Source organism: Anabrus simplex, chromosome 2 (assembly GCF_040414725.1).
Source record: "Anabrus simplex isolate iqAnaSimp1 chromosome 2, ASM4041472v1, whole genome shotgun sequence".
Lineage (NCBI taxonomy): Eukaryota > Metazoa > Arthropoda > Insecta > Orthoptera > Tettigoniidae > Anabrus > Anabrus simplex.
In genome coordinates, this window is record NC_090266.1 from 658,583,941 (window position 1) to 658,608,936 (window position 24,996).

At 42.0% G+C, this 24,996-nt stretch overlaps 1 long non-coding RNA gene across 1 annotated transcript in view; it reads left to right on the forward strand.

Annotated features, from left to right (window-relative positions):
• Positions 1–14,581, forward strand: part of LOC136862996 (uncharacterized) — a 69,816-nt gene extending 55,235 nt beyond the window's left edge. Inside the window, exon 3 of the long non-coding RNA XR_010859109.2 lies at positions 14,317–14,581. This is a non-coding gene — a long non-coding RNA (uncharacterized lncRNA). The remainder of the gene's footprint in view (positions 1–14,316) is intronic.
• Positions 14,582–24,996: the final 10,415 nt, after the last annotated feature.

Here is a 24,996-nt window from a genome sequence, read left to right on the forward strand (position 1 = left end):
TAAAAGTATCACTAGTTCTTCTACCATAACAAGGGGAAACAAAAACATTAGTTCCGTTTGTGGCCACAGCTAATAAAAAGTTAAATGAATAACATGACTTGTATGAAGAATACATGTAACATCTCTCATCTATTCTTGCTGGCATTTCTGATTTCATTTCTGTGCAATCTGTTATAACTCATGCGTCAGGATAATATGTTTTAAAAGCGCGAGGCGAAGTATTTTGCACGGATAGTTTGCTAAGCCAGAAAACAAAATTAGAAGCGCGTTTCTTGACTGCTCCGAGAGCAGTAAGAAAATATTCGCGCAGCAGTAGTCCGATGTACACCAAATATGACTGCCAAGAAAGCAAAGGTCCAATTTCATTTTCATTAACAAGAGTAAACAAACATCGTTATTACTTATATTTATAGACTTTAGAAACAAAGGAAAAAGTAAAAAATTGAATGTTTTAAATGAAACAATTGTTAAATCCTTAAACTGTGCCTCACTTTTTATGCTCTGGTATCCGTGAAATCCTCTGCATTATGTCCAGGGGGTGTTGGGATCACAACTTTTATCTACCTTTTCCGAAATACTTGAATTCCCACTAAAAACACAACTGAATTCGAAAGTTGTTGCTTCAATCTCAAATGCTGCTCGCACCGACTTATGTAGTTTTTCACACACTGAATTCGAAAGTTGTTGCTTCAATCTCAAATGCTGCTCGCACCGACTTATGTAGTTTTTCACACACTCATTTTTCACCTGATTGGAAGACGTATGTATATTTGAGCATTTCATTTGTTTACTTGCTCTTAAAACCGGGATACATCACATTTTTTTTGTTTCTTCTTATAGCTCTCATGATGATGGTGGTGGTGGTGGTGATTATTGTTTTAAGAGGAAGTACAATGAGGCAACCATACTCTACATAACACTAATCAGAAGGAAAAATGGAAGGGATCTGACACTTCGAAAAATGAAGATATTGGCCAAAGAAAGACAAGGGGGCGTGAAAATGAAAGACTCCCTAGCCCTCGCAAACCTAATAGCGTCGGGGTCGGAAAAGAACAAGAGTTGACCAAGGGAGGTCGGATAGGATAGATGAAAGTGAGGAGCCTGGCACAAGTAAGTGGAAGCAATGCCAGGACTCAGCTGAGGATCCCGTGGTCGCCAACCCACGCTCCAAAGTTCAGAATCCCTGGGGCTAGCTCTCATGAAACACAGATGGTATATATGATGGATGATTTTCAATATTACTTGGCTTTCCTCCAACAAAATGTTCACTGCAAATGACGGAGCATTTGTTGGGTTCCCATGGAGTTCCATCTGCACTGAAATGCTGAAAAACCTTTATTATTATTATTATTATTATTATTATTATTATTATTATTATTATTATTATTATTATTATTCAGCGTAGTCAAGACACGTGCACATGGAAGGACATGAATGTAAACATACGTACCTGCTGCAATGCATAATTGAAATGAAATGTACTATTTCAAAGTGTACCTAAATGAACGGGTTCTTGACTTGGTGTACCTGGTATGTTTGAAATGTGTGATATGAAATGTGTGATGTACTTCACAAATGAAATAAAGTAGCCTACTGTACTTACTTTATCCTTCCCAAAGCCGAAATCCACTTTCTGCATCTGCCCGATTCCTGTTGACGACCAAGAGATGTGTGTGAAATGTAATTCCTTTTCCACGCGTGTTTCTTTGTGTGTTGTGGCAGTTCACTGCACAACAGTTTCTAATTGATTTAGGCATTTTGATACACTACTGCTACCACAATTTCACACCCACAGTTACACAGCCTGGACTGACCGCTCAAGACAAGATCACCGAAATGTTACCGATTTCTTCCGCGAGAGGCGCTGAGAGCGACCGTGCACGCTCCCTATAGATAAGAGGCATGGGTCAGATGTCATGGATGTAAGAATTTATTGTGGAGTAAATAGGGATATAGACCATTTCTTAGCCAAAGTGAAATATTGGTAGAGGATGTCAGTGGCTAAAACCAAAGAAGGAGAGAAACAAACTATATTAAATGTGCAGTTGCTAAAAAAATAATATGGTAAGTACTGTGTTAGCTTTTCTTGATATATTTTTTTTGCTAATTGCTTTACGTCGCACCAACACAGATAGGTCTTATGGCGATGATGGGACAGGAAAGGCCTAGGAATGGGAAGGAAGTGGCCTTGGTCTTAATTAAGGTACAGCCCCAGCATTTGCCTGGTGGAAACCACGGAAAACCATCTTCAGGGCTGCCGACAGTGGGGTTCGAACCCACTATCTCCCGGATGCGAGTTCACGGCTGCGCGCTCCTAACCGCACTGCCAACTTGCCCGGTCTTGATATTTTTGGACAGAGAAAATAGATACTGGCACAGCAAATGAAATAAGAGGAGTCAGGTTGAAGAAACGTGAAGGAAAATGATAATTTATTATTATCTACTTTTTATGTCGCACCGACACATTTATGGCGACGATTGGATAAGAAAGGCCTAGGAGTGGAAAGGAAGCGGCCATGGCTTTAATTAAGGTACAGCCCCAGCATTTGCCTGGTGTAAAAATGGGAAGCCACGGAAAACCATCTTCAGGGCTGCCGACGAAGGAAAATTAAATGCTCTTATCGAAGCATCGGAAGAGACTGTTGAGTGGCTCCATAAGACCTATTTGTGTCGGTGCAATGTAAAGCAAATTTTAAAAAGATGAGGATTTGTTAAAGTGGGAATAAGGTCTTGAACTTTGAACACGGCTGAAGATGTTTTCAAAAGAAAACAAAACTTGTACCGTTTTTAAATAGATTAATGTTCTTTTAATGTAAGAGTCATCGAAGATTATTAAAGTGGTGGAAAGGTGGAATTTTTTAACTTGTTAGTCGAGTTTTTTACATACTGTCGTGAAACATTATATATTATGACCGACAGAGGGTTAATATCGCCACTTGAAAGGTCAGTGGTGTATAGATGCACATTAGGACTGAAGAAAACATGCCAAGAGTATCCTTTCTGCTACTGACTACATTTGAATTGTGACTTTCGTTCCGCAAGAGTTCTTTTACATGCCATTAAATCTACTGCCATGAGGCTGACGTATTTGAGCATCTTCAAATGCCATCAGACTGAACCAGGATCGAAATTGCCAGGTTGAATTGCTGCAAGAAGGATGGAGACAAGTGGATCTTGCCACTCTTGTTGGAGTGATTTCTCCAGTGTTTGAAGAAAGTTCAGGGAGAGCTAAACCGTTGTTGGTCAACAGTGGACAGGATACCCATAGAAAACAGCTCACAGGGAAGATTGGTATTTGTTGCTTCCAGCATGTTGTAGGCTCACTGCTAGTGCCACCTTTTTCTGCCAGGACTTTCGGAGGGGCACCGGAGCAAACGTGTCAGATCAGGCAGTGTGATATTTACTGCATAATGGAAGACTGATATCATGGAGGTCAGTGCTGTGCCAAAAGCTCCTCTTAAACCATACCATAGAGCTGCTCCTGTGAGGTGGGCAACAACTTATAGCCCATGGCGTGAGGAACTGTGGAAGCATATGTTCTTTTCTGAGCACTTCCCCATAAACTTGCATCCATATAATGGGAGGATTGGAGTCTGGAGATGATCCGATGAGAGATGGAATGGGCCCTTCATCCTAGAGCACCATCAGCAGCAAGGGGGATTCTACCATATCTCAGGGTGGAATCTTGTTTGGTTGACATGCGCCTCTTAATGTGTATCCAGGGAGGTAACATGACTGGTCTGGTATACAGAGACAGCATCCTCGAACCTGTAGTTACAGGATTTGCTGCCAACTGTGGGCAAGGGCTTTACACTAGTGGATAATTCTCATGCCCATCGAGCCAGAGTGCTCTATTGGTTCTTTGAGACGTATGGCATATAGCGAACAGTGTGACCAGCATGTTCTGCAGATATGAACTGTGTCGACCATGCATGGCGTGAACTGAAGAGAGCAATTCCTCACCATCCAAATCCTCCGCCTAACAGTCAGCAACTGACTGAAGCTGTTGCTATGCAATAGTGGGAAAATCTGTCCCGTAACAAGCTGGATTCTGTGGTGATGTGTACGCCGAGGATTTTGCCTATTTGCATTTTTCTTCTTTCGGTCTAAGCTGTACGATTCTAAATATTTATACGTTTTAGGTCATTTGCAGTCAATAGAACACATTCTCGTTTTGCCTAAATTTGCCTATTTTGATCAGATGGAAAGCCACTTCTAGGGAAAGAAGACAAAGCAGAAAGATGGCAGGAACATATCCAACAGTTGTATCAAGTGAAGATGTAGATAATTTGGTTCTAGAACGAGAAGAGGCTGTTGATGCTGATGAAATGGGAGACCCAATTTTGAGGTCAGAGTTTCACAGAGCTGTGAGCGACCTAAATAGGAACAAGGCACCTGGAATTGATGACATTCCCTCTGAATTACTGACTGCCTTAGGAGAAACCAGCATGGCAAAGTTATTTCATTTAGTGTGCAAGATGTATGAGACAGGAGAAGTCCCATCTGATTTTCGGCAAAATGTTGTTATACCTATTCCCAAGAAAGCCGGTACTGACAAGTGTGAAAACTACTGCACCATTAGTTTAGTATCTCATACCTGCAAAATTTTAACACGTATTATTTACAGAAGAATGGAGAAACAAGTTGAAGCTGAGTTGGGAGAAGATCAATTTGGCTTCAGAAGAAATGTAGGAACACGTGAAGCATTCCTCACTTTACGTCTGATCTTAGAGGGTCGAATCAAGGAGGACAAGCCCACGTACATGGCATTCGTAGATCTAGAAAAGGCATTCGATAATGTTGATTGGACCAAGCTATTTATGATTCTGAAGATGATAGGGATCAGATACCGAGAACAAAGAATTATCTACATTCTGTATAAAAATCAGTCTGCAGTGATAAGAATCGAGGGCTTTGAAAAAGAAGCAGCAATCCGGAAAGGAGTGAGGCAAGGCTGCAGTTTGTCCCCTCTCCTTTTCAATGTTTACATAGAACAAGCAGTAAAGGATATCAAAGAGAAATTTGGAAAGGGAATCACAGTCCAAGGAGAGGAAATCAAAACCTTGAGATTTGCCGATGATATTGTTATTTTATCTGACACTGCAGAAGATTTCGAGAAGTTGCTGAATGGTATGGATGAAGTCTTGGGTAAGGAGTACAAGATGAAAATAAATAAGTCCAAAACAAAAGTAATGGAGTGCAGTCGAACGAAGGCAGGTGATGTAGGAAATATTAGATTAGGAAATGAAGTCTTAAAGGAAGTAGATGAATATTGTTACTTGGGTAGTAAAATAACTAACGATGGCAGAAGTAAGGATGACACAAAATGCAGACTAGCACAAGCAAGGGAGAGCTTTCTTAAGAAAAGAAATTTGCTCACTTCAAACATTGATATCGGAATTAGAAAGATGTTTTTGAAGACTTTCGTGTGGAGCGTGGCATTGTATGGAAGTGAAACATGGACGATAACTAGCTCAGAAAAAAAGAGAATAGAAGCTTTTGAAATGTGGTGTTACAGAAGAATGCTGAAGGTGAGATGGATAGATGGAATCACGAATGAAGAGATACTGCATCGAATTGGTGAGAGGAGATCGATTTATCTAAATTTGACGAGAAGAAGAGATAGAATGATAGGACACATCTTAAGACACCCAGGACTTGTTCAGTTGGTTTTTGAAGGAAGTGTAGGTGGTGAGAACGGTAGGGGTAGACCAAGGTATGAATATGACAAGCAGATTAGAGCAGGTGTAGGATGCAATAGTTACGTAGAAATGAAAAGTTTAGCACAGGATAGGGTGGCATGGAGGGCTGCATCAAACCAGTCTGTGGACTGATGACTCAAACAACAACAGATAAATGCTGAAAATAATTGAGTGGGGTTTTTTTTTTCACATTAATAAGTAGTTTTTAGCTGGTGAGTCCACAGTGTATATGTTGACTAGTTGAATGTTTGTGTGGCTCTTGCTGATAGTAGAGTAAAATAATACACAGTATTATGAGGGTAAGTGAATAGTTGGACTCGGCCCTGAACTAAGCACACGTTCTATACATTCCTAGTCATTTACATGCCCAGTCAGACTTAAGTAGTATCAGTGTCTTGTCTTACCTATTTGATCTTGTTTTGTTAGAAAGGAAGGCATCTGGAATGGTCCAACGTTCTCCCGCCCATTACTCCCCATGACCCCCTTACAGGCGTAAGTGGGAATGAGGTTGGCTGGAGGTATCCCGCCCACTGGTTAAACTTAACAGAATTTATTGGTTGGACCTTTGCAGAGCACTGGGCAGTCGGCCTGAACTGATCTAAACCCTAGTTGACACAACCCTGGTATTACCTAATATTGACTCACTCATGCTAACATATAATACACGATAAAATAATATAATTACAAATTATATATATCACAGTAGCAAACTTTAATTCATAATAGAAAGTTGTGCTATGGCCACTAGCATTCATACTCACACACACTCTCTCTCCCTCAAGTCACTGGATCACACACACTCACTCTCTCATACTATCACTCTGTTGTCATTCACTCACATAATACTCATATATGAAATAATAATAATACGCAATTAAACATTATTTTCAATCATTCACTGGTACACAGCCTATCATTCGGTTGCGCATTGGCGCTCTCACTTTCATTTCACTGCCCTAACTCACAACACTCGCACTATCAAGGCGCTACACTACATCGCTGTCGCCTATGTGTACTGGCGGTGTCCCATCACATGCTCTACGTAAATGTCTCTCGACCAACGTATCGTGTCCGAGATGCACAGATTGGACATCATCTTGGAGTAGGTCTTCATGATGCCCATGCTCTGTAGTGTTCTGTTGTTAGCACTGTCCCAGGTGCCGAGCGAGCCCACAATGAAGGCGTCCAAAGTCACTGTAGCCGGCGTCGTGCAGAATCCTTGCAGTTGGTTCATACTTGGTTTTCTTCTGCTCACGAGCCTTCTTAAGTGATTCATATCCATCGCTGAACGGTATTGTGTAGTCTACTATTATGATGGTCTTCTTGTCCTTGTTGATTACAACTAGGTCGGGCCTTAGTGCTCTGATATCCTGAGCGATGTTGATACCTGACTCAGTCAACTCGTCATAGGGTACCTGTTGATTCTTATGACATATCCCCGACCTGGCAGGTACAGCTTTGACCAATCTGTCGAGGTTCACGTTTTGTCATCTCGCTATCGTTCCCATATGAGGACGGCAGTGGTTTGGTACATGAGCCATTGTCTCTTCCAGATCGCCACACTTGTGGCAACGGCAGTCATTGTTCGCCCTGTCATATCTCCAGCATCTGTTGAGTGGCAGCACTCCTAGGCGAGCACGATGGATAAATTGCCAATCGGCGAACATCGTGTATCTCCCGGACTATAGAAACTGGTTAGACGGTACATTCCAGGACGAGGTTCGCATTATCTTTCCCTGATCAGGCTTCATTAGCATTTGGTGGCAATAATGCTCTGTAAGGCAGGAGCGGAGGAGTGCTGCTATGTCGCGACGCTATCCTTCGTCCATGACGCTAGCGTCAGTTTCAGGATGGGGGAAGTGGAGTTCCCATCTCTTCAGCTTCTTGGCCCATCCCCAACGTAGACCTGGGATTTTCGTCTGGAGGTGGCGGGTCGCTGATCTTGGGTATGGCCAAAGTGTGTGCCTATGTCCCCCGAGTCTCTTTTGAATGTCTCCTCCATTACTAGACCTTAGTGATGTACAACAGAAGTACATGAGGAAGATGAAAAGAAATATTGGCAACTAAAAATTAACATAGGCCTACATATTGTTACAAATAAAACACTGTTCGTTTTAACACTCTAATTTATTTCAAAATGAACCAATAAATGCGCACACACATATACGCACACAATCCTTTTCAACCACGAATGACCAGACTCCAGCTGGGCAGTTCTTTTTTGAACAAACATGCTGTTCACATAAATTCTCTATTTGACTATTTGCAGAGAGCAGTGTGGTTACTAACACAGATGTATAGTGTTACTTCCAAAGCACAGACCAAGCTGTTTTTCAGCAAACTAACTTATCATACCACACCAGTACAACTTTTGGAAGGTAACAGTGAACAATGCTGCCAGGCTGAGTAGCTCAGGTGGAAGGGTGCTGGCCTCCTGAGCTCAAGTTGGCAGGTTCAATCCCAGCCCAGATTCCAGCACCTTGGCATCTTCGAAAACCATGGTAGTAGTTTGTGGGTCATTATACCAATCGTATTATTAATGTTAACAATGCTCCGTTTGAACACTGGAAGTACAGTCCAGGAATTAAGCCTTCTGAGTGGGAGCATTTAAAAATCTAGCCTTCACTGGATGCGGGAGGAGCTTTCACTGGACCTTTGAAGGCTAGCATATACACTCACTTAGCAAATGTCATGGGATAGTCACCTAATAGCATGTGGGGCCGCCTCTGGCCCTGCGATCTGCAGTGAGACGCCATGGAAGTGAGTCGACAAGTCCCTGGTAGTCCTCTGGACGCAGCTGACACCAAATCGTTTGCAGACCGGCTGCCAATGCTGGTCTGTTCGTGGGTGCAGGATCCATGGCACAGAGCCTGCATTCCAGGACATCCGAGATATGCTCGATAGGGTTCATATCGGGGCTTCTGGGTGGCCATGGCAGTCGTTGGACCTCCGCTGCATGTTCCTGGCGACGTGGGAGTGATGTGGTGGTGCGTTATCATCTTGAAACACCGCAGAACCGTCTGGGCGCTGGAAGGCCAAAAATGGGTGGAGATGGTCTCCGAGCAGCTCAACATACCACGTACCATTCAAAGTTTCTTCCAGAAGAACTAGGGGTCCCATTCCATACCAGGAAAATGCACCCCAGACCGTAACAGACACACCAGCGCCCTAGACCACACCTTCGAGTCTGGCGGGATCCATCGCTTCATGTGGTCTGCGCCATACACAGTGCCTCCCATCGGCATGGTGCAGTTGAAATCGTGATTTGTCCGACCATATCACGTTACGCCATTGTTCCAGTGTCCATCCCTGGGGACTGGCGACAAATGCGCGTCGTCGTGCCCAATGACGCTGGGTTAACAGTGGCACCCGTATGCGGCGCCGGCTCCCATACCCCATAGAACCCATGTTCCTACGGATTGTCCACTGGGAGACGTGTCTAGCACGGCCTGTGTTGAATTGAGCCGTGATTTGTTGCACGCTTGCCCATCTGTCACTATTCACAATCCGTCTCAGATGTCGCTGGTCACGGTCATCGAGAGTGGCTAAACAGCCGGTCGTTCGTCTGTTGTGGACGGTGACACCCGCATTCAACCATTCACGATACACCCTGGACACGGTTGATCGTGTGAAGCCGAATTCCCGCACCACTTCCGCAATCTCACTTCTCATCTGTCGGACACCGACCACCATACCCCGTTCGAACGGTGTCAGCTCACGACGCCGTTCCACGTTACACCTGTCACATGCACACCCACTGCTCACAAGGTCTCCTATACAACTGCCGCTGGCACAGGGGGCGTGTGGTGCGCAGACAACACACCTGCGCATCAGCGCTCCGCTATCCCATGACATTTGCTCAGTCAGTGTATGTGCACCAAACTGTTTTATGATACCATATTCATACCTGCCAACTTTCCCGAATTAGGTGGGAGACTCCCAATTTTCGACACTTCTTCCCGCCTCCCGATTATTCTATTATTTCTCCCAATTTTAGCTTATTTTTTGGTGAACTTCAACATTTGTTTTCAAATCCCGCCATTTCAGCTTTTTTACGCCAGTGGCCAGAAGTCCTTCGCTCATTGGCCGCTTTCAAACGAAATATTGACGTTTATTAATGGCAGAAATGTGCGCGAATGTGCGATGTTTATTGAAACCTGTATATCGCGACACGTATATTGATTGTCAATCTGTCGTTCTCGCGTGCTATGTTCGTGTTCGTTCACATAAGTCTAGTCGATTCTAGAGACTAGCTGCTAGATATGGAGTCTAGTGACAGAATTTCAATGGTAATGGCTAGTGACTTTTCTAGAGATTTTAGGAGACTTTTGGAGACAATTCTGACTAATTTTAATTTATCTCAGTAAAAATAAAATAAGAGTTTTGTCTGTACATTGCTCAGAATTTAAAGAGAATGATATTTCCATACCGGTCGTAGCCACAGTAACAAGGCGAAATGTATGTTTTAATTTTCCGTAATTTCTGTCTGTCTGTCTGTCTATGTATGTATGTATGTATGTATGTATGTATGATCATCACGAGAAAACGGCTGAAGAGAATTTAATGAAAATCAGTATATAACGTTGGGGAATAAGTCGCTATAATCTAGGCCATGAATAATTTTATTCACGCTGAATGAAATGGTAGTTTAGGGGAAGGCCTAAAATTTAATTCTCTAATATTTGTTATTATTGGCCCTGTCGATAAATGCTACATAACTAAAAGTTATATATTATTAAATTTCCTATCATTTATGCCTTATACACTTTTACCGTACTGGCTATGATAACAGAAATATTCGTGAATTTGGATTTTTTTTTTTTTTTTTTTTTTTTCCTAAGTCCATATCAGCGCCGAGGTACAATAAAATGGGTGAACAGAATTTTATGTAAAGATGGGGAATAAGGAATTACAGTCTACGCTATAAATAATTTTATTCACCCTGTTTAAAATGGTAGTTTAAGGGAAGGTGCCAAAAATTTAATTTTTAATTACCTATATTATTGGTCAGATCGAAAAGTACTACATAACAAAAGTTATAGAGTTATATAGTTTCCGATTATGTATGTCTTATTCGGTCTTACCGTACCACCTATAATAATATTGGTGGTTATGGTTATTAAATTGTGAAAATGTGAAAATGGTTATAAGAATGAGGAAAAAGTTATGAAGGAAGGATCGCTTGAATAATAACACAAGAGGAAGTCATGAAAGAAAGGACGACTCACTTCACATTAGATGCTCTAATATCACAGAGTTGGAAAAAAACTAAATGTGAAGGCCTCCAATATAGAAAGCTCATAAAATTGATTATCAACAATAGCATTACATTGGCCATTGTTGTGACGTGCTTTGTGTATTCTGCTGCCATTTATCTCCGATAGATGGGATTACTGCTCCGTATCGAGTATAACAGCCTGCCTGAATATTGGCAGGAAGTAGCTGGTCAGTTAGATCTCTCTTTTCTTTAGCATGCCATTCCTGTGGTTCATAAATTTTCTGATACTACTGGTACGTAACACACTGGATCATCATAGTATTCCAGCTATTCGATCCCTACACTCAGGCAGTGATTGGAATGGGCAGTGTGCACATTTAAACGGAATAATGACACCGGAGTATTCGCGGCTGTCTGCAGCCTGGTCATTTTAGCTCTGGAACTTTGAGCTGTTAGATCAACACCGTAGTACTTATAATACCAATATAGGTGGTCCATTATTGGACATTGTAAATTTTCCAGCTAACTCATTCCTGGCTGCCAGCGGTTTGCCCTAGTGTGCTAAATTGGGCTCATCAGTTGGTAAATAGCACACCTACCAAGACGCATGGCTTGTGCATGCCGTGGAGGCCACTGCTTAGGCTACTTGGAGCCACTGGCAGTGCCAATGCACTATGAGTCTTTGTCTCATTTTCAAAAATTGATGCCTGCCTGTCCATCAGATGATATAGATGTTGATTCCCATAGGGAACCTGAAATATTTGTCCCAAATGGCTAAATTTATAATACCAATATAGTTAGTCCATTATTGGACATTATAAATTTTCCAGCTAACTCATTCCTGATTGCCATGAACCTACTACACTGGTGTAGCATGGGGGAGAGGTGATACTCCCACATGGTGCGTCCCGGGTGGAGGATATGGGGGTCCTAACCGGCTTGCCGGCGGACTTGAGGGAAATAAAGTACCTCTCGCGGACTAAACACACAACCCCCTGCGGGTGGGGGATGCAGAAGAAGAATACACCCACGGTATCCCCTGCCTGTCATAAGAGGCATCAAAAAGGGGCGACCAAGGGATGATTATATTAAAACCATGAAACTCCTTGTGATTAGTACCACCACGCGGGGAACACCATGGGTTGCTTTTACTTGTGCATAGTACCACTATGTTAGGTACCAAATAGATTTGTGATTAGTAGCAAACGAGAGTGCGACGGCTTTTACAGTACCTGTGATTAGTAGCACTATATGAGCGACACAATGGGATGACGGAACCCATGGTTCTGGCTTGCCTATGATTAGTACCTACTATATGAGGAACACCACGGGATAGTACGAGTCCCTGTGGTTAGTACACTTACGTGATGAACACCATAGGTTTGTGTTGCCTGTCGATGGCACTGCAATGTGCGAAACACAGCAGGTCTGTAATACATGTGGGAATTTCATTAGCTGTCAGTAGTACCATAATGTGTGGAATACCGCGAGTTTGTGCTACCCTTGATTAGTACTGCAACATGACAAATACCATGGTTCTACTTCTCTAGCGATCAGTACCATTATGAGGGGCCGATGACTTGGATTTTGGACTCCTTTCGACTACAAGCGTCATCAATTCAGTATCGTGCTATAGAAGCAGTCCCTTGGTCAGTAATACTACTGTTTTACGCCAGCTTCTGTGCATGTGAGGCCCTGTGGGTCGGTTTCACTGATCGTTTTAAATTCGTATCCATCCATTCATTCTTCATCCTCACGTTTTGAATTGTGGTCAGTGGAGGATTTTGGGTTTTTTAATTTGTCATTTCATTTCGTCTCATTTCATACCATTAGGGGCCGATGACCTAGATGTTAGGCCCCTTTAAATAACAATCATCAATCAATCATCATTCCTGGTTGCCATCGTTTCACCCCAGTGTGCTAAATTGGGCTCATCAGTTGGTAAATAGCACACTTACCAAGACGCATGACTTGTGCATACCGTTGAGGCCACTGCTTAGGCTACTTGGATCCACTGGCAGTGCCAGTTGACTATGAGACTTTGTCTCATTTTCAAAAATTGATGCCTGCCTGGTCATCGGATGATATAGATGTTGATTCACATAGGGAACCTGAAATATTTATCCAGAATGAATAAATTTCACTCCACACTGTTGGGTTAAACAACTAGACCTCGTATTAGAAAATGGGGCCCACTGTTGGTCTTCCACTTCTGAAACCAAACTGTACTACTTGGGTTATGTTTCCTTTTCCTCGCATTCATCCCATGATTTTAGCAGCATGAATTATAATTCCTCTATTTATTACCTTCCCAACTCCTTTCTTTAAAGTAGGTATTGTTAATTCTCTCAAACAAATCTCTTTAAGACCTTTCTCATTTTTTATCAGATTAAATGTTTGCTGTAATCCCTAAGATCCAGCTGTCTTTTACCATTTCTCCTTACCAATTTCATTTTTAAGTGTCACTTCCTCATCTCCTGTAGCAGCAGCTGTTTAGACTTTTTCCAGTCATTGTATTTTGTCCTTGCATTCAGTGAATCATGAAAATACCCCTTGCAACTGGTTTTTAGTGCCACTGGTATTGACATTTTCACTCTTCTTTTTTTTTTGTGACTATGTAGTTTCTTCCCACTCTTAAGATCATCGCAAGGTTTCATCTGTAACCACTCTCTTACGTATTTATTGTTTTCTATTCCCTCTTCAGTTCTTTTCCTGTGTTTTTTCTTTCACCCCATCATTCCACTTTGATATTTCTTTCTATCTTATTCTTTTGATTTTCAAGCACAGTACTCTTTCTGGGACAGATACACCCAAAATACTTTCATTCCTCTTCAGCATTCCTAATCTTTACCCTTTATATTACTGTATTGTAATGCATAATTACATTTTCAGAGTACATATACCTTTGATGGTTCCCAGATTATATAGAGTATTTAGTCAAAGGGCTTGTTTGATCCTCAACAGTTCTGCAGTTAGCTGTTGTACATGGGCTAGGCCTCACTGAAGAGGCATACTAGGGAAAAGAGGAGTGGGGTGATTTTTCATTGCTTTCCACATGTAGACAGACGTTGCTATTACATATCAGACTACCAAGCCCAATGAAATGCGCTCACCATCTGACACTATGAGCAGAATTTTCACATTATTCATAACGGACTGGCTGGATAAGGGACGTCATAACCATTATCACTTTCATATTGTCTAAGCACAGGACGAGACTGAGACAGGTCACTGAAAGTAACAAATCTAGCCCATACCAGAAGACATAGCGAACTGTAAACACAAGATCTCACCAACAGTACAGCCTGTTCCTTGATTAATAACATTTTTATATTTCTAATGTTTTAACCCTAAAAAATTGATTGGTTTTATGGTAAATATTTCCTTTCTTTTCAGGTATTGGGATGAAGTGAGATGAACTACTAGATGAAGTGGAAGAAGACTGCCTTTTTCTCTTTTTGTACCAGCTTTAAAATTCAGTATGTTAAAATGTTGTCAAATTGTTTGACTGTGAATGTAAACTTTGTTGCTGTAAATATGATGTGAACTCTGAGTACAGGCTTGTCTATTCTCAATTTGTACAGGCATTTCCTCTTCATTTATGGAAAATGGATGTTTCTATATTAATGCTTTCTAATAAAATATAAGGCTGTGAAAATGACACTTTTAATATTTTTAAATATGCATTTTGTCATAACTATTCCAAATAGAAACTCATTTCCTTTCCATAATGTATAGTTTAACAGTATTTCAGTTTACCTATTTTTACTTGCACTGCACAACCCTAATTAATTGACAGCTAAGTAATACAGTCAAGAGGCCCAATAGTTTTCTACATTGGAAAATGGACAGTGTATTAAAGGCTATTTGTCTACATTTCTTTGGTGAACATAGTAATGTAATAATGGTGAATGTGTCTGTAATACGTGCAGGTAATTTGAATGTATTGTTTTATTTGCAGTTCAGTTATTCTTAAAAGATCACAGGGGAATTGTAACTGTATTTGTAAAGAAAATGTGTCACACTTGCAGTGGCATAAGAACTCATGTTTAATCATAGGTCCATTACGCTATTTGCTATACGTGTGTTGCAGCTTTGATAAAATGGAATTGCAGGAAACAGAAGTCATTATGCTTTGGTGTGGAGAGGAGAGAAGAACCATGTAATTTACTAACACATTTGTATGGTAAAAGTGTGTAGATATCGCTGGAAAAATGTAAATGAAATTCTTTACCCAAGTGATGAATCTACCCTACAACCAGTACCACATGGTCTCAACATTCGTACATCAAATCTATTCCATGCCTTCATCAAATTGATTAGACTGCAATGCCAGTAGTAAGAAAGATAATATTGCAAATTAGACTAAGGAGAAAGAAAATCGGAGTTGTTTAATCAGGTAGAACTAAATGACTTTGTGAGAGATCTTGGTCTCTCAAATTCTGCGTTCACAATTGTAGGGGGAAAATGTGCTTGTTCTAAGTCAGCTTGTTTCTGGTATTGAAAGACAGAAGAGAGCTTCTAGAATATTTCATTAGAGAGGACCCCATAATTAAAAGTAACAGCATTGATGGTGTGCATTCAAAATTTGGAGTTTATGCCAATAAAGAGAGGAGACTACATAATTTGACTTACTTTCACTTATGTCCTATTTCCCTTTCAGTGCAGAGGGGTGTAACAGAGTTCCTCTCCTGGCTGCCCAGGATTTTCCAGCCTCCCTTATCTTTTCAACGACGCTTCTTCACCAGATCTTCCTTGGTTTCTCCCTTCATCGCCCTGAAGGTTTCATCTGAGTGCTTCCTTCCTCACACACTGCCCTGTCTAGCCCCACTTTCTGCGCTTTATCTGTAGATTTATTAAACTTCATTCCTACTGTAGCTACCTGTTCTTGAATGCAATTCATCCTCTCCTCCATACCCAGGAAGTTCTGACAGTCCTCGTCAAAAGTTCTTCATTGGAGATGGTCTCTGGCCAATGGATCTGCAGGATATGCCTAAGCCAGTTGTTGATGAAGACTTGGAGGTTCTTGGTCATCTGTTTCGTAACTTCCCAGGTTTCGCATCTGTACAAGAGAACTGCTTTTACATTACTATAAAAGATTCAAAGCTTAGTCCTGGTTGAGATATCTCAGGTTTTCCATACCGAATACAGCTAGACGAATGCAGAATTTTTCTTGATGTGGCTCTTAACATCTGTTCTGGCATTAGTCATCTGCCATGATGCTGCCAAGGTACTGGAACTCTACCACAGTTTCAACATCCCCTCCCTATCAATTTGGAACCGGAGGTCTGGGTTGATCATGCTATTCACTCACATTCCCTTTGTCATTTTGCAGTTGATCTTCATTCCTGCTCTAGCTACAGTACCTGTTCTTGAATACCATTCAGCTTCTTATCCAAATCTGTAAAGATTATGCAGATGTTGTCATTGCTTCCATCGTAGCCCAGTTTTAGCTTTGAATGTCACTTTTGTCATGATCCAAGTCCATAGTGATGAGGAAGATGCTGGGTGACAGGATACATCCCTATTTCACATCTTACACCTGCAGGTTTTGTAGAAACTCTTGATGAGTTTGATAATCACCTCAGGTTTTCCATACACGGCTAGGACCTTGCACATGAACTCCCTTTTGAAGGAGCTGAAGGCCTTGGAGTCCACAAAAATAAGATACAGGGTGGCGTGCACCAACCAAGAGTAAGTTCTATTTCCGTAGTAAAATACTCTTGAAGTCAGCATTCGGCGACTTCCATGCGAGAGTAAATTACTTCCGAAGTATTTTAGTCCTTTCAGACTACAAGAGTAAAATGTTGAAGAGCACCATCTTGTAGTACACTGACTGACAGAGCAAATGCAACACCAAGAAGGAGTGGTTCGAAAGGGATGAAAGTTGGGGAAAAAAACAGACGGCACGGACGAATAATTGATGCTTATTTCAAACCGATATGCAGGTTACACAATGCGCACGACATCGACTCAGTAGGATGTAGGACCACCGCGAGCGGCGATGCACGCAGAAACACGTCGAGGTACAGAGTCAATAAGAGTGCGGATGGTGTCCTAAGGGATGGTTCTCCATTCTCTGTCAACCATTTGCCACAGTTGGTCGTCCGTACGAGGCTGGGGCAGAGTTTGCAAACGGCGTCCAATGAGATCCCACACGTGTTCGATTGGTGAGAGATCCGGAGAGTACGCTGGCCACGGAAGCATCTGTACACCTCGTGGAGCCTGTTGGGAGATGCGAGCAGTGTGTGGGCGGGCATTATCCTGCTGAAACAGAGCATTGGGCAGCCCCTGAAGGTACGGGAGTGCCACCGGCCGCAGCACATGCTGCACGTAGCGGTGGGCATTTAACGTGCCTTGAATACGCACTAGATGTGACGTGGAATCATACGCAATAGCGCCCCAAACCATGATGCCGCGTTGTCTAGCGGTAGGGCGCTCCACAGTTACTGCCGGATTTGACCTTTCTCCACGCCGACGCCACACTCGTCTGAGGTGACTATTACTGACAGAACAGAAGCGTGACTCATCGGAGAACACGACGTTCCGCCATTCCCTCATCCAAGTCGCTCTAGCCCGGCACCATGCCAGGCGTGCACGTCTATGCTGTGCTGAGCGGACGCCGGGAGTGCAGGCCTCCTTCAACCAATCGACGGGAAATTGTTCTGGTCGATATTGGAACAGCCAGGGTGTCTTGCACATGCTGAAGAATGGCGGTTGACGTGGCGTGCGGGGCTGCCACCGCTTGGCGGCGGATGCGCCGATCCTCGCGTGCTGACGTCACTCGGGCTGCGCCTGGACCCCTCGCACGTGCCACATGTCCCTGCGCCAACCATCTTCGCCACAGGCGCTGCACCGTGGACACATCCCTATGGGTATCGGCTGCGATTTGACGAAGCGACCAACCTGCCCTTCTCAGCCCGATCACCATACCCCTCGTAAAGTCGTCTGTCTGCTGGAAATGCCTCCGTTGACGGCGGCCTGGCATTGTTAGCTATACACGTGTCCTGTGGCACACGACAACACGTTCTACAATGACTGTCGGCTGAGAAATCACGGTACGAAGTGGGCCATTCGCCAGCGCCGTGTCCCATTTATCGTTCGCTACGTGCGCAGCACAGCGGCGCATTTCACATCATGAGCATACCTCAGTGACGTCAGTCTACCCTGCAATTGGCATAAAGTTCTGACCACTCCTTCTTGGTGTTGCATTTGCTCTGTCAGTCAGTGTATATTACTAAAGATGTAAATAACGTACCAATATAGGTTAGAATTTACTCTCACATCGTGCACGGAGTAAGCTAAGTTTAGACTTGTTGACTAATGATAATATCGTGCCGTATATGAGAGGAAAAAGTTTCAAACGTGTTTATGGATTGCTTAGATTATATTGACGATCTCGACGCAGAAAACGATGGGAAATGTAATAGTGCGTAGGCCTACAGTGCGTGAAAGGCGAGAGCCGTGTAATGTGCACACGGCGAGTGTCAGGAACGTATTTGGTCTTAGGAAGGAATCCTTTACTTTCCTTCTAAATCTACTTGGAGATCGCTTACAGTTGAATTCCTGTCTTAATTTTGTTGTATCTCTCAAATTACAGTTGCTGTGTGCCCTACAAGTGTTTCGTACTGGAACATTTCAGTACAGTTGCCGGTGATCTAATTAATGTTTACCGCTCAACTGCTGGCCGTATCTTTCATCGCGTGGTTAAAGCACTAGTTGAGGCCAAATACAGTCTCTACTGTATTTGTTGAGGCTAAAAGAGGGAGGTACGCCTGCAAATGATGATGATTGATCGGAAAATAAAAGGATATTCTTCACGTTGGCAGGTTTCCACACATCGTGGGAGCAATTGACTGTAACTGCGCGCATATTCCCATTTTTTGCCCTCTCAGTGACAACGGTGAACTTTTCAGAAATCGAAGAGGTTTTTTTTTCTTTCTTTTTTCCAATTTGCTTAACGTCGCACCGGCACAGATATGTCTTATGGCAACGATAGGGCAGGAAAGGTCTAGGGATTGGGAAGCGGCCGTGGCCTTAAGGTAGGGCCTACAGACCCAGCATTTGCCTGGTGTGAAAATGGGAAAATTTCGCTGTGGATGTAGGCGATCTGTATGAAGAAACCACCATCAGTTTTAATTTTTCCCTGTGTTCATGACTTTCTGCTTTGCTTCCGCCTTCGCTTTTAAGTCCTTCTGCAGAATCCTAACCTGCTCTTCACTGCGTTTTCCGTCACTCGAAGCATTGAATTCTTCTGTCACGACTTCCCATGAATTTCTTTTCTTATCCAGCATCTTTGGTGTGTTTCTTACACCCTATATCATTTGCATAGATCGTCATTATCTCTATTAACAAGCATTTATCTTTTTTGCTTACGTTTTTTCCCCGTTTCCTATCGCATATAACCTTATCTATTTAGATTTCTTTAAAGAAGATACACGAACACAACACTACTCCGCGAGTAACGAACGCTATTTCTACAGTAGTAACTAAAAGAGTAAATTGTACTTCAACTCTCCGACGTTACTTCCGGAGTAAATAACTCCCGTAGCAATTTACTTCTGTAGTAGGGACTTCTTTAGTAGGCCTAAACACTACTTCCGTAGTAATTTACTCCAAGATGGTGCACGCCACCCACAGTGTTGCATACTACTCCGTGCACTGCTCCACTATTATTCTCAGCATACTGATTTGATTGATGCAGGATCTCTTCTTATGAAACCTAGCTTGCTTACTTCTCTGCTTCTGGTCCACAATATTTATAATTTGGTTGAGCAGTAATCTTGTAAACACTTTTACCATATTCTGATTGGTTCTTAGTTAATTGGAATTTTCTTTTGATCACCCTGTGACCAAGTTCTAAATTTTGAGCAAGTTATCAAATTAAGCAATAGTAAAAACACTTCTTAGGTAGGAATAAACAACAATGAAAAACCATTTTCCAAGTAACTGACAACAAATTAACACAAAAGGCATAAAAGAGTAGTGAAGACAAAGCAAATAACATAATAATGACACCAGTTAGAGAAGGAAATATTATAAGAGCACAGAGACTCATGAGTCTGAAAATGATTACTTGATCATCAAAACACATGTAACCTCCTCTGTCTTAATGTATAATTGATTCACTTGTAGGTTTCTCTCTCTCTTTTTTTTAACTATCATACATTATCCAAATGAAAGGTCCAAGTAATTTCTTAAGTGTAAAAGGAAGTTTGGTGAGTAATGAAATCATCCTTTTAATTTTTCAACCTTTTCGCATCAGACAGCAGCAGTTTGTAAAAACAGTGACTGTTTGAAGAAAGTGCACGGGTGACAGTGATCAAGGAATATATGTAGTATAAAGTAGTTGCTTACAGAGAGGTGGTTGGTGCAGGGCAGAGACATAGAGAGCTGCATTAAACCAGACTGAGGATTGTTGATCTAAATAGCATTTTCTTAGAATACCACACTTTTGTTTAGATATCCAATTTTCCTACATCTAAGAACAAGTCCTAGTACTGTACGCCTAAATGGAACCATAATTTTTTATCCTCTTAGAGCCTGAATTGAGTTGCACTTTAATTCATATCCAACACGGTCTTTTGCTGTATAGCAAATAAAAATACAGTAAATCGTTTGGGAAGATGAGGTCCTGCAAGATGTGTAGATTGAATCTGGGATTGGATATTAGCTTGGGCACTGAACAATTCTTCTTTCCCTAAAAATGAGGAATTTTGAAAAAAATATTGTTTTCTTAAAATTCACTATAATATAATTCGTAATTCAACTGCTATCTGGGCTTTTAAGAGATGGCATTCTGGAAATTTGCCCTGAAAATGAATGCCAGTAAATCAGCCAACACAGATTTGCATTTAAGTGCTCTAAAAATGCTAATTGGCTGCTCTGATCCCAATAACGCGTGCAGGAGAGGCCAGTGCCCAACTACATTGTACAGTCACACTATTCACAAATCTGATGGCTCTGCTATAGGACATACATGGTCTCATTCTCAGAAAATCAGATATGTATTCCTTCCAATGTCTTTATGCAGTTACCTGCATATGAAACAGATATTACTGCATAATTTACCTGTGAATGCAGTTTACAAGTGTAAAATTTTTGCTGAATATACAATTATATATAGGGTTATTCACCTAAGATTTTTATACCCAATTAAATTCTTAGATTTTTGAAATGGAGCTATAGTAATTTCTGACACTAGCGGACAAGTTCAATATATATATATATATATATATACACACACGCGCACACACACACACACACACACATTTTTACAAATGTCCGACTCGTTGGCTGAATGGTCAGCGTACTGGCCTTCAGTTCAGAGGGTCCGGGGTTCAATTCCCGGCCGGGTCGGGGATTTTAACCTTCATTGGTTAATTCCAATTGGCCCGGGGGCTGGGTGTTTGTGCTGTCCCCAACATCCCTGCAACTCACACACAACACTATCCTCCACCACAATAACACGCAGTTACCTAGACGTGGCAGATGCCGCCCACCCTCATTGCAGGGTCTGCCTTACAAGGGCTGTACTCGGCTAGAAATAGCCACATGAAATTAAATTTTTTAAAACTGTTCCGAATAAAACTCCATCTGTTTCCCTATTCTTAATTTCTTTTTTTCTTTGCTAGTGGCTCTGCGTCGCACCGACATAGATAGGTCTAATGACGACTTAATTTATTTCAGTATGACCTAATAAATGCACACATACATATATAAACACACACAGTTCTAACCAGCTGTGAATGATCACACTTACTAATTACTGTCTATTTACAAATCTCTCTTCTGTATACACACCAGGAAGTCCCGGCCGGTTGGAATTACCTGGGGATGGCTATAACCTTTACTTTCACTTTCCCAAGTCCAGTCACTTCCTACAGCCTCTGTGCGTAGACCATTGGATTTGAACACAGTGCCACTGGCTACACAACACACGATGACTATTCGTTGGTTCGATTCCACAGACAGTACAATAATGCAGAGAGTCACATGCAGTGAATAACTAAACAACTCAACGGTATTCAACAGCAAGCATTAACACAGGTCCATTTATCCTCGCACTCACGATAGCGGGTTTCCTCGCTGGCTCACGGCGATCCTCAGTCTACAGAAATACATGAACACACAGTACAGTCTTTCGTTCTGTCGTCTCCACTTACTCTCTGGGCTCTCCGACACGACAACAACAGCTCCTTGTTCAGACCTTGGTGGGACACTAGCGATAGCCAACACCTCTGTCGCCCTCAGCCCAGCCACTGAACCCCAACACACTGACTCTACCTCAGAGCCCAACTGTCACTCAGAGTCCAACACTGATCGACTGTCCGCGGCTAGCCTCTCTTTCTATAACTTGGGTCATTTGAGCCAGAAAATTTGCGATGTCACTAGAGGCGGAACATTCCCGTTGAGTCTCCAAAAAGCTCACAGGTAAGCCGGCCGATGAGAACAATACACGGAAAGGCCGGCCCCACCCCACAAGCCGGCTGGGAGATCTCAGGTCATCTGAATCACCAGCCCCTTCCTGGAAGTACCAAAAAGGGCTACCATGGGGCTGGCGCGTAACAATAGTTACATAAATACATCTTCATTATAGACTGTTATGCCTTTCAGCGTTCCGTCTGCAAACCTCTGAATTTACAAAACGCTGCCTAAATCATCTATTTGTAACTATACCTCTTATCTTTAAATCATCAGAAACCGAGTCTACCCATCATCGTCTTGGTCTCCCTACACTTCTTTTATCCTCCATTACAAAGTCCTTTATTCTCGTTGGTAACCTATCCTCCTCCATTCGTCTCACATGACCCCAACACTGAAGTCAGTTTATACGTACAGCTTCATCAATAAGTTAATCCCTAACATAGCCTTTATATCCCAATTCTGAGTACCATCCTGCCATTGTTCCCACCTTTTTGTACCAGCGATCATTCTTGCTACTTTTGTGTCTGTTACTTCTAAGTAATGAATAAGAATCCCGAGTCCACCCAGTTTTCACTCCTGTAAAGTAATGTTGGTCTAAAAACAGACTGGTGTAAAGATAGTCTCCTACTTTCTCTTTTGTGCTACAGAAGATTACAAGAGGTTCCAAACTCTACTGGGTTGTAAATAGTGTACCGTTAATTCTTCCTTCCCTCTAGCAATGTGTATTGTGGGGGAGTTATGTACGAGTGGAATAAAACTGTGAACCATTGTGTTTTCTTAAGTAATTTTCATTATTTTTGCAATACATTAAAAATGTGTGCTAAACGTAAGAAGCTTACACTGGAGAAGAAAATTATACTGACTGAAGAGCTCGAGGACTTGAAGGAGGTCATACAGCATTACGCCAGGAAGAACTTGTAACATTACACTTTGAAAGACATATGGGAATAGAGAAACTAGGAGAGACTGCAACCAGATAAGTTGATGAGAATAAAACTAAAGTATCTTTTTGGGGTTTTTAACAGTAATATAGTACTGAAAACACAACCCTTTGTAAAATGGAAAACTCCATGAACAGAAAATAAGCATTGGAACAGTCATACTAGTTTAGACAGGTTTTACTGTAATCTGTGCACGGGTGCATATTTATGCTCAGGTAAGGAAGCTAACAGAAGCAAAATATGTATGTATGTATGTATGTATGTATGTATGTATGTACACAAGAACCTCGTTTATCCTGCCCTCATTAATCCGGATCTCCGGTTTATCTGGATCGAAAATAATAAAAATTTATTTTTACTTGTACAGTATTTCTTTTACGGGTTCGACTCTTCTTGAATGTCTTTTCCGCCAAGGATATTTAAGGAAAGGAATTGGAAGTAAGTCGGTCGCGGTCTATCAAAGGTACCATCCCGGCATTCGTATGGAATTGAGAATGAGAAACTGTGAACTCTTCTTAGTTCCTTGACACATTTGCACGCATTCCCGGATGCTCGGACGTAGATGTGAACGACGTAAATGACTGGTTGAAAAATGACTGTAATTCAGGCTACGGTATAATGACAGATGAATAAATTGCCTCTTGTTTCTCGGCAAGTAATGACGAGGGTGATGGTGAATTCGAAAATGAGACCGGCGCTCCATCAGAAGAAACAATGACTCATGGAGATGCAACAATGCAGCTGGACAAACTGATGGCCTATTTAGAATCCGAGACTGAAACCACACCGGCAGAACTGTTGTTAGTAAAACGTCTTCGTGATCGTGCTGTGCGCGAACACTATACACATGTAAACCAGAAAAGGCTCGCACATTATTTTATACTGAGAGTCAATTCAAGAACTTAGCGGTCCCTTTGATTTTAGTCAGACTTCTGGTCGGTGAAAAGGCTTCCGCAGCGCCAAATACTTCCATAGGTTTGTTACTTGTTCCTGAAGTCAGGAGCTTCCTTTAGTTTGGTTAGATATTCCAGTGAAGTGACTTGACGAATTACAAATTTTTTCCCTGTATAAATATGGAAAATATATCGCAGGTTGTATGTTATTCGGGTTCGTTACCAACTCTTATATTTCATACGTAGATGGCTATGAATAGTTATTGTTCTCAGTGGTGCATGTAGCAAAATAATAATTATTTAATATGATATTGATATCTTATTGCACTGTGTGCTTAGTAAGCTTTGTTCGAGTTCATTTCATTGCTGATAAGTTCGCATAATATGTGCGACGTTGAAGATGGATCCAAGAAAACTTGGCAATACTGGCTGCAACAGCACGTCCAGTATTCATAATGGCTGCCAGCTGTGAGCAAGACGTGTGTGATGCTGTGACGCTTGAGTCCCCTGTGAAATACATTAAAGCTACCAAAAGTGAAGAAAAATTAAGTAGGAAATCTAAACCGAATTGTTTTAAACGTTTACAGTAGCCTACGAGATGAGAATCCGCTGTGGACTGTGGAAGACGTGGTGAAAAACACCGCGCAGCTGACGGCGTTGTGTACAGTGTTTACGCCGCTCGCGTGGAATTTAAACTCCACGGAAAATCCAAGTCTCCAGCGAAAGGTCTATGTGTCAGCTCAGCACTGGCCGTAAATAAAACAGGAAGGGCCCTAACACGGTATGAGAATAGGATCCTTAGCGTATTCAATAAT